Below are 15357 nucleotides of genomic sequence, written 5' to 3'. Positions count from 1 at the left end.
TTAAAAATTCCATGATAGGTGCTCTTTAACCAAAAACAACTCATTTCTTTGTCTGTGGGTTTTATTTATTTATTTTTGACGTGCAATGTGTGTTATTGACCGGCAGATGACATATTTGGTCAACAGGGTCGTGAAACTAAATTAAGTAAAATATAATGATAAAATAAGAAATAAATGTTCTTTTCCAACAATTTGCCAGTGAAAAGAGGTGCTTAACATTTAGAAATGTCCATCTAGGAAATGAAACTTAATTTTGCATGAGCCATTTTATTTTCTATTTCTTAAGGGGTTTACATTTTACTACAATTTGAGTGAAAAACTAGGAGTTCGCATAAATGAAGGTAAAACAGTTGTTTGTATATTTTTAGTTAGCTGTTTATTAATAGCTGTATAACGTGTACCGCATTCGTGGAATGTGCAATTTAACGTGTGGATTACAATTAATTAATTGTTTCAGTTCTATTCTATTAACGACATGTATTAATTTCAAATGCATTCATTTTTTAAGCATCACTGCTATTAAAACATGTCATTGCGCTTTTATAATTTATACTAGACATGAAGTTGCAAAAGTAAAATAAAAGGATGGCTTTAGGAAATTCTTCGAAATTGGGTTTGATTTATGCATTTCACACATGCATCTCTTTTTTGACGTGTCCATTCACGAATACTGTGTAAATAAAAGCGTGGAGAACCTTTTTTTTTTTTTTTTTGAAAAGGGAAGGAGTTCCTCCTCAGTCGAGATGAGTATGACACGCACGCGCCCGCGCGCCGCAGATGTGGCTCATCAGTGAGGAGGGGAGATCGGCTGAGGTAGGACACATTTCAGACATGCTTAGGGTTTTATACGCTCAGATACGAACAGACTGTGAGCAGCATCAAGGGTTCGGCTCGAATCGACCTGGTATAACGTGTCCTGGTGCGTAAAAAGTGAGTTTCTGACTGGATTGTAAGCACGCACGCGCAGCGGCGTCAGTGATCGGTTAGCCTGCGCTAGCTCTCAGGTGAAATAACTGTGAACCGGGAAATCTTAAATGAACATGGGCAGAGAAACCGGCGTTCTGTGGTGATGAAGCCGTCTGCTTCCGCCTTGGTCCTTGGACTGCTGTCAAACAAACTCGAGTGTAATCATAATCATAAAAGCTCACTGCCACGTGACACCCGCGGGAAAAATACAGAGTTACAGAAACACCGCGGGAAAAAGGAACTACAGCAACAAGTGACTGCATTTATATACAGAAGTTGAATACACACACCGTTTATGTATTGTCTGGAAATGTTATATCGATATTTAGCTGTTAAACATAAGTCTGTCTATCTATCTATCTGTCTATCTATCTATCTATCTATCATACCTTGTTCAACTTTTGTCATTTTATACTGTGTGTGTGTGTGTGTATATATATATATATGAGAGAGAGAGATACATATATATAGATAGATAATATATTATAATAATAGTTATTATTATAATTGTTATTATTAGGAGATTTCATACTGGAAATGTAGAATTTTTTTTTTCAACCTTTTTCACTCAAATATCATATATACACTGTGTGTGTGTATATGTGTGTGTATATATATATGTGTGTGTGTATAAATACATATATATATATATATATAATAAACTAAAATATCATGCTGGAAATGTTATTTATTTATGTTATATAGTATATTTTTGTAGGTATATATTTTTTTTCCTGTGGCAAGTGAAATGATCACAAAAATGACTAGGAAAAGTTCAAATCAATCTAGAAACTGCACCTGACTTTCTGTCTCAACCCCCCCCCCACCACCTCCATTTGTTGTCAGATTTTATACTCTCTCTCTCACTCTCTCTATATATATATATACACATATACACACACACATATAATAGCTTATATATATATATATATATATATATATATATATATATATATACATATATATATATATATATAATACTATATTGACATTAGTAATTTATATTGAATTTTCAATTTCACCTTATTTTTTTTTTAGTTATAGTTTTTCCTGTGGTGAGTTAAATGATCACAAAAATGACTAAAAGTTAATTTCAGTCTAGAAATTGCACCTGACTTTCTGTCTCCATTTTTTCCCTCAGTTTGTTGTCAGACGAATGGCACAATCATTTGTTTATAAACCTCAAATCTTTAATTGCTTGTGGTTGGTGTGTGCTTGTTTCCAGGGGTCAGCATGGGTTTAGGTCAAATCAGTGTTGTGAAGCCATCAAGGAGTCAGATTTCTTAGAGGAACAAAGCACTGAGTTGGTGGAACCAGTTCCTGTAAGCTTTAAATTGGCAACTTTGTCTTAGTTTTTGTAGTGTGATTAAGCCGTAATGCCAGAGGGCAGCTAATTGGTGCAGATTACAGTGAAGAAAGAAATATCTTTATAGATCTTTCTCTATCTAACAGCGTGCCTGATATGTCAACCTTCTTTAGTAATACAGTGAAGATGGAATGGCATTTGAAAATTTTTAGCTGCTTATTTATGTAATTCATTTTTTATTTAAACCGGATGACATTATCAGAGAAAGATGCAGTTGTTTATTAAATCTGTTTGATTTTTCTTATAAGACCGTTTTCATCTGATTTACCTCCTATGGACTGGTTTTACAAACTCTAGACTTTAATAAAAAAAAAAAATAGTAATGATATAATGAAATAAGCTTTATTCCTGCTAGCATTCCAGTGCAGATCAGCTGCGTTTTCCTGCGGGGTCAAGGTTATTTTCAAAAGTCCTCCATTGCGTTTTCATAATTGTCTGCCCAGCTGGTGATACTAATCAGCTGAAAAATATCTTTAAGCCGTTGTTCTCACGTAGACCACGATATTACAAATCTGACATGGCTATTTTGCGAATCGGTCCGCCTTGGGTAGCATGACTTAACACTTGATCAGGGGCTCCTGAGTGGTTTTTACAGTGCTGTATTTCCCAGGATATGTGTTACTGTATTCACTTTATCGTGAGCCGGTTCAATATTTCATTGAGATTGTTTGCTTTGGTGTGGCTCAAGGTATGAATGACAGTGTTCCTCTGGTCAGGGCTTGCTTTGTTGGGTTTGTTTGCTGCTGTCATATTACAAAGACGTGATCGTCTGCTCCAAGTTAAACACGAAGATTGTGAGAACTGTGTTCGAAACCCGGGTCTGTGAAACCCCTGCTGACCGGTGTGCAGAGAAAAACACCTTTAGAGAGCCTTCCCTACCAGGGCTGTTTAGTCTTGAAGTGATAATTAAATAAGCTTCATCTGAGTTTCACCTGTGCTCCTGTCGTTTCTCTCTTGCACAACATCAGAATCATTCGTAAACACATTTTTTTGGTAGCGCAACCCTTGCATCTTGCATTTTGCATTTGTTTAATGAAGCTGTAAAATCATGTAGGACTGGAAAAAAATGCAAATCTGCTAAACTGCTTTAAAGGAATAGGTCACTTAAAATTTAAATTCGATCATTATTTCAGTTAATGTCCCCCCACCCAGTAATGAAAATGATTTTTTTTGTTTGTTTTTTTTTTTTTACCCCAACCCTAGTTTGAAATTATTGACTCTTGGAATATTCTGTTCATTGACCAATTAACCACAATTATCAGCTTTAGAGTCGCTGAAAATCATCTGATATATCAGTCACCAGTGCATATTTTTTTCAAAGTATCCTGGGAATTAATTGAGTGTATCAGGTGTCTCATAAACTTATTATAAGCCAAATTTTGGGACATTACACCAGTGCTTTGTTTAATTTAGATCTCGTGATCCACTCAATTGAAAACTGAGGCCTCAGGAAACAACTTAGGAAGCGCAAATACTTGCAGAAGTTCGTAACTTCTCCCAGATGGTGTCTTCGCAAGGCTTGCGACGACAGTTTTTGGATCTGTTTTTCTAGTGTTTCTCAAGTAGCGAAACCCAAATGAATTCATGCATTTTACATAATGTCTTTGTTTCTGGAAGCAATAAAGCAATATTTCTCAATGCATGTGTATTTTAGGCCACGTTCTCTGTGGTAATGCTTTATCAGTTTGTGGCTATGGAGATGTTTCTCAAACATTGCCAATGAAGAACTAACTTTACACTGTTGTGCCAAAGGCAAATCTAGCCAAGTACCAGGCTGCTGTGAAATCTGGTTACAAAGAACTGCAAACCATGACTGTGGCTTTGGACAGTCAACTGTGAGAGTGAATTCACTGGATTTTTATAGCCACTGAGAAATACAGTAATGTTCTTCTGTTATCTGTGGATTTGGATGTTGTTGCCGCTCTCTGTGCAATCGGGAGGCATCTGTATTTTGATGTAATCACATTTTGCCTCCGCTATCTTGCATTATGCGTGCCATTGTAGGTTTATGCAATAGCTCTTCTTCATTTCCCAATGTTTTTAAACTCTCGTGCCTTTGCTTGAACTGACTTCCCTGTTTATCATGACCAGAGCAGTTTGCTGACAATGAAAGGTTAATGTGACACGAAAACTGTGAAGGATGTGCTGTTTTCAGCAGGTTTTCACTCATTTTGTTGCTGAATTGTGAGTTACCAGAACTTGAAATTTGTCAAATGTGAGTTAGATTTGTCGAATCTTGTTTTGTCAAGAAATTACGTAACCTGTGCGTTGCAGACATGCAAGTCAAGAAAAAACGGAAAAGCTAAAGAAATCGTCTAATGACTGGTTAGCATCTAATTGAAGCTCAGGTTGCAGGTGTGCAAAATTATATCATGGTGATTACTTCATCTCAAGCATCTGATGTATGTGATTTAAATATTAAATCACTGAATATGTCATATAACACTTTTTTTATATTCTCCCATTCATCAGTATCTTTCACAGATTCCGTACCACAAACCTCACAAACTTTGAGTGACGTGACATTCAGCCAAGTATGGTGACCCATACTCAGAATTTCATTTAAACATCCGAAGTTCACACACACACACTGTACCACACACCCTGGGCACCAAAGCTTGGGGGTTCGATGCAAGGGCACCTAAGTCAGTATTGAAGGTGGAGAAGAGAGAACTGTAGCACTACCCACATTCCTGCCGGCCCGGTGCTCACAACCCTTCGATTGTAGCGGACCTCTAACCCATTAGGCCACGACTTCCCCAACTTCCACTTTGGCACATCCAGTCACTAGTAATTCCTCGGAGGTGCTAATTGTAGCGGCCTGGGAACTTGTAAACAGTCTCCCTGTGGCCTGATAAAATCTACGCAACCTGAGTCCTGGGGTCTGTTCTTCATACCTCGCTTAATACATCTGAGATGATTCGAAAGATTCTAGATCTATTGTAGTAATCGTGATAACTGATCTCTGGCTAATTTGGTTCTTCAAACGAATTTGCGGATTTGATTAAAATATCTGGATTAAATTGTCTAAGATTAGTGCGCATTCTCGTGTTCCCCGAAAAGGGCAGATGTATCCAGACTTGAGACCACGATCAGCAATGCAGTGATTGGCTGGCAGCAAGACAGGAACTTAATGACATCATATAATTAAAAATGACACCTGACGAAAAAACTTGGCAAATTCTGGAAACTACATAAATGTAATAAAAGATAAATGAAATGTGCACTGTTTTTTTTATTTTATTTTATTCCCTTTTTTTTTTTTTTTTTTTTTTTTACATGATTCCCAGTTATTTATATTCATTATTTCTACTATTTGTACAGGCTTTAAATGTTTATTTCAGTGTTGTAATTAGCAATTCGTTTAATTTTATGTTTTAAGTTTCTTAAGGGTCAAGATCATGCTATCTGCATCTCCAGTCCATCAAGCCACTCCCATAATATCTGTCACCACTCAAATTAATGCATGGCTCAGATTAACTGTATAGCATGTGTGTAAGACTCCAATACAATTATAAAGTAATTATTTCATCACAAATAAATTTTTCAACGAGTATACCTGGCTGTGTCTATAGTGTTATATGTGATGACTACAAAACATTATAATTTTTTTGTATTCATTTTTAAATTATTATTCTGTCCCTGGATCAGTAGGGTACTCTTCTAATAAAGTAGCAGTGGCTGGGACAAATTTTAAGTATCAGTTCTGCTTACAAAGATGCAATCTAATCCTGTTTACATGAAATAAGCCTGCTCCCAAGGCAGGTTTAAGCTTAAGGACCTGTTTCTATGACAGCAACTCCGGGATGAGCTTCGAAGAACCAACCAATCCAAGAAGATCATGCCAAATCATCAACAATCAAATCTAGCTAGTGACGCACGAAGAACGGGCCCCTGGAAAGTATGTAGTAGCAAGCCAATCAGATTGCAACTTCTGTTTTTTTCAGTCGTTTTTGTATGTTATCCATCAGGTGGTCTGTCTGAGATGTGGAGGCTTCCACTGCCATTTATGTTTTTTACACAATTCACAGTTATGTTACTTGATGCAGTGTACAATAAAGCATTGCTCTATCACTGTCCGATTATTTATTCTCTCTCTCTCTCTGCGTGTGGAATGCATGCTGGGAGCGGAAGGGTGGTGTGGGGTGTGAGAGCGGCACACTTGAATTGGCTTTCAAGGTTAATTTTTTTTTTTTTCCTATTTATGTTTTTTTGGGGGGAGTTTACATTTACATTTAATCATTTAGCAGACGCTTTTATCCAAAGCGACTTACAAATGAGAACAGTAGAAACAATCAGATCAACAAGAGAACAACAACGGTATACAAGTGCTATTTTTAAATGAATATGAAAGACAAGAAAAAGAAAAGGTAAGTACTAGTATTAGTTGGTTAAGTGCAGGCGAAAAAGATGAGTCTTTAGATGTTTTTTTGAAAATGAGTAAAGACTCAGCTGTTCGAATTGAGATCGGGAGGTCATTCCACCAGCTGGGCGCAGTCCAGGAAAAAGTCCGTGAGAGTGATTTTGAACCTCTTTGGGATGGCAACACAAGGTGTCGTTCACTTGCAGAGCGCAAACTTCTGGAGGGCGCATAAGATTGAACTAATGAGCTTAGGTATGTTGGCGCCGTGCCAGTGGTCGTCTTGTAGGCAAGCATCAGTACCTTGAATTTAATGCCAGCGGCTACTGGTAGCCAGTGTAACCTGATGAGGAGAGGAGAGCATAAATAGTCATGAGAGCTGTTTTTTATTATTTAGTTTAAGAATATGGTCGGTGAAGCTTAACTGATCATCCATCACAACTCCTAGGTTTCTGGCTGTCCTGGAAGGAGTTATGGTTGACGATGGTTGATGGTTTAATTTATCGCGTTTTTGATTTATTATTTAGTTTAAGAAAAACACCGGTGTGATTTCCTTCCTTGATAAGGGAAGCCATGGCGTCTTTTTCAGGTGAGGGAATGCCAGGGTTCTCTATCAGGAATGGATGTAAAGTTTTTTCGGATCAAGCAGTTACAGTAGAAGACGTGCTTCTAGCAATGGGCGAGTTTGTAGGGCATGCAAATATAGTGTCGGCCTCTAGAATGAACAAGGCTGTGGTGGTGTTTCTTAAAGATGAAAAACTCGTAAATAGCCTTGTTGAAAAAGGAATTGTTGTTCCCAACACACTGCTGCAAGTAATGGCTTTGCGTGCACCTGCTACTAAGGTCACCATTTCAAATGCGCCTCCATTCATTTCTAATGAGCAAATTCATAAAGAACTGGGTAGTTTTGGAAAGTTTGCTGGATCCATTAAGATGGTTCTGCTCAGGTGTAAAAACGCTGTTTTAAAACACATGCTGTCTTTTTGAAGACAAGTTTTCATGTTTTTAAATGCACAATCTGAGTCTTTGGATATCTTGTTTCGCATTCAACATGGTGACGGTTCCTATATGATTTTTGCAACGACAGATAGTTTGCGTTGTTTTGAGTGTGGTGATTTGGGACACAAGAAGTTCATGTGTCCGCATAAGAAGCAATCAGAAAATGGAGAGAACGCTAGAAATAATCAGGAGCAAACCGATCAAAGTGAAAATGGCGAAAGTCGAGATGAAGGAAAACAAAATTTAGCTGTAAAGGATGTAATGATTCCAGAAAAAAAAACAGAAGACAAATGGGATTAATGATGAGGATTCTGAGGTTTTGGATTCGGCAGGTGAACCCAGCGTTATTCCCCAGGCTGGTTCTTCAGCCGGGCGAAGTGCTATAGATCCAAGTTCAAAGTTAGAGGTGAGATTTCATCTATGCGAGCTGGTGATAATGCTGTTGGCCCGAATGTTTTGAAGGATGATAATGTTGTTGCTGTTAAGGATAATGAAACTTTATTGTGATGTGGTTCCGAATGTAAGTGGGTCACAGTCTAATGCGTCTGTGGAGAATGGAAATAGTGAAGAAGAACTGATGGAGGATTGTGATAATTGTTCAGAGTTTTCCGAGATTGATTGCAGTCAGTCTTTGGATGACGTTTATTCTGTTGAGGAATTAAATGACTTTCTGGATTTAACTAAAGGGAAAAAGGTTGATTTTGTAAATTTCTTCCCCGATGTTAATAAGTTTGTTAAATCAGTAATGATCGCTCAGAAGATGGTTGGCTATGACGTCATTTCAAAACAAAAAAGATTTCGGCTGAGAAAGTTTCTAACAGTTGTACGAAGAGCTCAAAAAGATAATGTAAAATGGTCAAAATGGGAAAAAATGAAGCACATGGGTGTGGGATCTATTTTTATTTTGCTTTTCTGTCATTTCTTGTGTTTCCTTTCTCTCTCCCCTGCAATGCAGATTCTTAGATTAGGATCTTTAAATGTGAATGGGTTGAGGGATGGGGGGGAAAGAGCTTTATTATCTGAATTTCTTAGGCTTAAAGATACTCAAGTAACTTTTTTACAAGAAACTCATAGCGACATAAAAAATGAATCCGAGTTAAACCTGTGGTGGGAAGGAAATATTTGTTTAAGCCATGGCACAAATGTCAGTGCAGGTGTAGCGATTTTATTTTCAACTCACCTTAATTTCAATATTTTATCAGAAATGGAAATAGAGAAAGGACGTATTTTGATGGTAAAAGTTAAAATTGATAATCGGTTATTTGTTTTCATGAATATTTATGCTCCAAATAAAGGATCAGATAAAATCTTGAAGTTTTGGAAAATTAGGAGAATTTTTTAAAAGTTATACTTTGGATGGGTTTTTAATTGTTGGTGGGGATTGGAATTGTACCCTTAATTTTCTTTTAGATAGAAATAATGAGGAACAACATCCTGTATCAGCTTCTTTCTTAAAAAGTATTATAATTCAGAATGATTTGGTAGATGTATGGAAAGATAAGAATAAAGACATGAAACATATACATGGACAAAAGTTTAACAGGGAATGATAAGTGTAAGACTTGACAGGGTTTATGTCAAGCGTGCTAAAAATTAATAAAATAATGGGGTGCAATATTTTTCCATGTTGTCTATGAGATCATCATTTTATTACAGTCAATATTGTTTTGAGACAATCTAAATTCAAAAGTCTTTATTGGAAATTTAATGTTGCATTGTTGAAAGAGAGAGATTTTCATGAGAAATTTTAATTGTTTTGGATTGAATGGGGTTCTAAAAAAAAATATTTATAAAATTATACAGTGGTGGGAAATAGGAAAGACAAATCAAAAAATTTTGTCAGCAGTATTAATGTTTAAAAAAAAAAAAAAAGAGCATGAGATCTTTCACATTACATCTGGTATGATTCAGCTTTCTAATTCATCTTCAGCTGGCATTTTATGTGAAAAGAAACAAGTTCTGGAATCTTTGTTGCAAGTGCGGGCAAAAGGTGCCCTGATAAGATCTCGTTTTATGTCTGTACATGAGATGGATGCTCTTACATCTTATTTTTTTTTTAATTTAGAAAAAGTGTCAAGACAACAAAATGAAATGTATTGTTTGACAACACCTGATGGACTAAAGACTTCTTATTCAAGACAAATGAGAAAGATTGCAGTGGACTTTTATTCATATATATAAAAAAAAAAACAGAAACTGATACTGTATCACAACCACAGCAACAACAACAAACTCCTACTAAAACTAAGAGCAAGCAAGGATTTGGACAGTTCTGTTTTGTTTGAGGAGTTAACTGATGCTGTTAAACAGATGAAGATGGGTAGAGCACCTGGAATTGATGGACTATCAGCCGACTTTTATAAAGCTGTGTGGATTTACATTGGAAAATACTTTTATGAGGTGCTCCAAGAATGTTTTAAAGAAAATTACTTTTTTAAAATATGTCTATATAGTATTTATTTGTATTTATGTTCAGTTTATTTTTAGATATTTTTGTATTTAAACTAAAGCAATACATTTAATTTTTTTTAAATGTATATATATATATATTATTTTAGTTAATGAAAATAACACTGCTTGCAGCATTTGATTTTATTTTTAAACTATTTATACAAAATACCACAGGATTTTAAAATCAGCCATTTATTGATTTATAACATGAAACATGACATGAAAATGTGAAACATGAAAATTATTATTGGCTAATTGTTATTGTCCAGACTTGTCATTTCTGTGCATCCCCGTTTTTATTTTTATGTTGCGTAGTATGCGTACTATTAATATTCACCACAGAATGACGGGTTAGAAGGGTTATTCTAGCAGAAATTAGTCAGATAGACCATTGCTCAAGATGTTTCAGCACTCGCTTACTCTAGCTGTGAACTGATAGTAGCGACTCCTCAGCATCTGACCTCACCTTATGCTGTGGGATTTACAGCACTAATATTGTGAATGAGACTCTTCTCTTTGTCAAGCTAATGGTATGACAAACTTGAGTTAATGTCGGAAGCTACCTTTTATAATGGCACAGTCTTGACACCTTTAGCAGGGCTCCAAACAAAAAAATCGAGTAAGGAGCCATTGGCTCCTATAAGGAAAAAACTTAGGAGCCAAATAATTTTTTTAGGTGCCACAGAATAAACGTGTTTTATTTTACGATTATTATTATTTATTTATTTACATTTCAACATTTCAATCATACTGTCATGTGTTTAGGTCTCATCTTTTCTTGACTTTATCAGCATTTTAATTCATCTTGTAGATGACCTGGGAACTAAAGTTCACTTAAAGTGGGAACTAAATGTCTTTTCCAGCTTGAAATATACAGTCACAAAGAATTGTTCCATTACACAGAATCTGTCCAGTATCATGGAGCATTAGCATCACTTGGCCACTGAGTCTTTAGCTTGGGCTCCTCCTACATGAGACATTTCAGTATAGTTGTACTGTAGGCTTCTTATACAATAGCCTACATTTTGATGTTAATTCATGTTCATTATGTACTATTATTAGTAAAGAGAAAGATTAAATGGGTTCACTTGCCCTTGAACTGAGGCGCTAAAGCGACCGCGCCTGCCCCATTAGGAGCGCCAAAACTGTATTGCTTGCATTTCGTTATGAATTCGGAATAATTTTAAAGCTGGTACTTTTTATTAAAAAGTTACAAAGCACAGAGCTTTTTTGCGATTACTGGACGGCAGTTGCGCTTCAAAACGAAGTTCACATTACAAGAACACAGACCAAGATCTTGTTTAGAAGAAGCCATATTAGTAATTATCATAAACGAGAATTGTTAACGATATTGCCAATATTCACACAACTGACAGCTTTACCTTTTCTAGTTTGTTCAAGTTGTGCACGAAAAATGTATTTTCTGCACTTTCCCTTCTTCCGTCTCCGTCATTTCTCTCTCGCTGCACAGCGGAGCTGCGTTTATCAGACTGTGTGCGTCAGAGATGAGGACTGTCTGAAACTCTCTTTTTCCACGAAAACTTTGACGCGCATCGTCTCAGTTTAATACGTGAACATAACAAAATATTTGATCGCAAAACAATTAGGACACACTATGAAAAAAGGCATTACATTCAAATGTTTAAGTTTATAACATGTAAATATATACCCAGATAGCAATAACACTCGGGCTGATTCTGGCTGAAATGCGTCTCTGTCGGTTCAGTCTGGGCGGTGAGAAGATAATGGGCCAGAGCCGCGCCACTCTACAAAACACTTCTGGCTGACAGACGGCTTTTTCCCTGGGCCGATCTCGGCTGAAAGCTGTTGTACACGCGGCAGCTCCACACTCGGTGTAGTTGTGTTTATTAACCCTCTGGAGTCTAAGGGTATTTTTGGGGACTGGAGAAGTTTTGTCATGCCCTGACATTTGTGCTTTTTCAGTTTCTTATAAATCTAAATGGCTAAAGTCTAATCTCACTGTAATCAGCACAAAACTGGGCTATAATAATATGTGAGCAGCATGTATTACATGATTGTATTTTTGAGAGAAAAAAAATGTTATGCGTGGTTAGTGAAAAAACTAAAAATGTTAAATCACTTGAATAAGGCAATAAAACACATACAGAAAATGGTTCCCGGGACTTTTGAGAACTGGAGCTTGTAGCCTAGAATTTTTTTTTTTCTAAATGATGTGAAAATTATCTTGTTTACTCACTTACAGAAAACAATATATTGATTTAAATTTTCTAAGGCACACTTTTTTGTTGGTAAAAGTCATATGCGAGTAGGCGTCAACTATCATGAATTTCACACCTGAGAAGACAGGCCCGCATAATGAGCTGCATAATGAGCCATTCAGTCACCTGTGTCACTGAGAGGGATGTAGTTACAAGAAAGAATGTGAGGACAAAATAAATGTATATAATTTTAATGTTTGTAGTTTATTTAGAATATATTTAATATCCCACAACATAATTTAATAGTTCACTTGTGAGTGCAGTTAAACAGTTTATTAGGAACAATCAAAGCTGACTCTCAAACTGAATTTTTTGCATCATTACTCCAGTCACACAATCCTTTCAGAAAACCCTTTAACAATCTTATTTTCTACAAAAAACATTTATGGTTATTATTATTATTCATTAGTATATTATTATTATTATTATTATTATTGACCTCAGCTATTATTAACCTTCGGCCCGAGCTCGTTTTATCACAGACGGGGCGCTGCTAGAATGAAGCAAATCATCTGCCTGAGAAAACTTTTTTAGCGTTAAATCCTGAGGAGCTTTCGGCGGGTAGTCGCCAGTGGCGACCTCAGCAAAAACAGTCACTCGCAAATTAATATTTATGGTCGCAAATGCGACTGTTTTAGTAGCAGTTTGGAGCCCTGTCAAATAACATTTTTCATAAAAACAATTAAGGAATTCCTTTAAACCATACACCAAAAAACCCTCACTTACCAGACATTGACGGCTTGGCTTTAAACCATACACTTAAAGAGGTCACTGACCAGTCCACGTTACTCTGTTCCTGAAGCTTTTTTTGGGATTGAGGGAATCCCCAAGCTTTGAAGCAGACTAAAGTTTTAAAAATCTCATTTATAAAACTCTCCGTAGATCATAGATCACTGTCTGTAGATCTCCGTTCATCCTAAAAGTGCACCTATGCACAAAAGATAGATTTTGCGTACGCACAAAAGTTTTCAGATTTATAAACCAAGCGTACGCCAGAACTTGAGCAAAAATCCCTTTATAAATCTCAGTCAGGGGAAGATACGTACATGCATCTCCACCCTGACTCCTCCCCGAAATCACCATATATGGAGCTTACAACGCCTAGTTTTACTATGCATAACCTCATCTGCATATCATTTCCATGCATATTCCCATCCACGTGACACCATATTTAACACCGTTAAAGGTACAAGACATCAAGGAAATATGAGATATGGAGTATAAATGCCATTTGTGTCATACACTATTTTTATAATAATAATATTAATATTCTTGTAGAATAATATTCTTATGTTTCAGCTGATGTAGACATAGCAGCAGGTGAATTGGATTATTAGGGTGTTTTGCCTTATTAAAATCATAAAACAAAAAAACAAAAAAAAAAATAAAAATATTTTAAAAAATAAAAATCCAAAAACATAAACATTGTGAAAAAAAACAAAAAAAACAAAAAAAATAATGGTAATTATTTTATCACATTATTATTCCTAATCATCGACATCATGAGTAATAATAATAATAATAATAATGTGAAAATGAAAAATCTAAAGATCTAGTCATTGTGTCAAAAAGCAGAAAAAAAGAATAAATATAAATCAGTTCTTATTGGTTTTTAGACATCTAAAATAAGCTAGTTTGCAACAATAACAGCAATTGTATTTTCAATGTAATAATTATTAATTTTAAACAACTATGTTAATATAATAATAATGATTATTACATATTACTAGTCATCATCGTTTTAATTATACTAGTAATAATAATTATTATTATATTATACTGTAACTATTTTATGACATTATTATAGTATTACTAATTCTCATTATCATCATAATTATCATCGTGTACTCTATAATGATGATGTAAATAAAAGCAAAGCAAAAAGGAATTTTTTTTACATAAATATTAGGTAATCATTAGTAATAACTATTCATTATTGTCAAAAAGCATATATGTACTGCATGTATGTATGTATGTATGTATGTATGTATGTTTGTTTGTATGTTTGTTCTACATATTGATTATTAGACCTCTAAAAAAATCCTCACTCTGGTTAAGGTAGTAAACAAACAGTTTAACATCTTTAGCAGATGTTACACAAGAATATCAAAAAGCCTGTTAAAGCTTAAGTCATTGGTAAATAAGTGAAGCTCCTGTAATTGGGCTTTAAGAGTGTTTTTTTGTTGTGTTATGCTTTCAGTGCTGTTAAACCATCAGAAGATGAGGTATGAGGTGTGGACCGTGTGTGTGAGGATATGAGTGAGTGTGTGTGTCATAGCTGACTCACTGTTGAGCAGCAGTCACATGGCTGGCCGTCAGAGGTCTAGGGGAGGAAACCTAATCCAGCGGAGGAAGCGATTCACCCGTCAGTGCTGGCTGCAGATACACAGTGCTTTATTGCAATACACAGTGCAGATACTCAGTCTCTGACTCTCTCTCTCTCTCTCTCTCTCTCTCTCTCTCTCTCTCTCTCTCTCTCTCTCTCTCTCTCTCTCACTGGTGTTCTGTACACAGGTTTTACACTAAGATGTCAGTGGCAGCTTCTCTGCAGAGAGCACATTAAGGTAAGTTAGTACATTGTACATGTCAGTGGATTTTGCATTGTGCTTGTTTAACTGTTTTTTTTTTTTTGAACATGCATTTTAACATGCAAGACAGATGCCATTTAATTTACTATTTGAAGTCTAGTTGCTATTTTAACAATTGCATAACATTTTATAAGAGTATCTAAAAAGAATGTGGTTTAATAATTGTATTGTATTTTATCCTCTTTTTTTTGTGACTGAAATTTTGCATACAGACACATAATGTTTAATCTTAAATGTGTATGCTTTTTTTATTTTTTTTTTTTTTTTTTTTAGAAATGATGTGTTTAGATGCAACGTACCAAATTATTAATTTAAAATTTTCCATTTGAATTGACTATTTTAATATTTTGGACAATTTTAACAATTGATGGTCATTCAATCATCAAC

The 15357-nt window shown here is 35.5% G+C and overlaps 1 protein-coding gene across 2 annotated transcripts in view; it reads left to right on the top strand.

The window, feature by feature from the left end:
* The first annotated feature begins 719 nt into the window (after nt 1–719).
* Nucleotides 720–15357, top strand: part of LOC109065781 (anion exchange protein 2-like) — a 43480-nt gene continuing 28842 nt past the window's right edge. Inside the window, exons 1-2 of one of the 2 annotated variants that reach the window (XM_042714619.1) lie at nt 720–813; nt 14897–14946. The gene's annotated coding sequence lies outside the window, so the exon portion shown is untranslated. The remainder of the gene's footprint in view (nt 814–14896; nt 14947–15357) is intronic. The other variant, XM_042714620.1, reaches the window with a different exon arrangement.

Source organism: Cyprinus carpio, chromosome A24 (genome assembly GCF_018340385.1).
Source record: "Cyprinus carpio isolate SPL01 chromosome A24, ASM1834038v1, whole genome shotgun sequence".
Taxonomy (NCBI): domain Eukaryota; kingdom Metazoa; phylum Chordata; class Actinopteri; order Cypriniformes; family Cyprinidae; genus Cyprinus; species Cyprinus carpio.
Note: the sequence above shows the minus strand (reverse complement) of the source record. Positions and strands in the feature narration are given on the sequence as shown.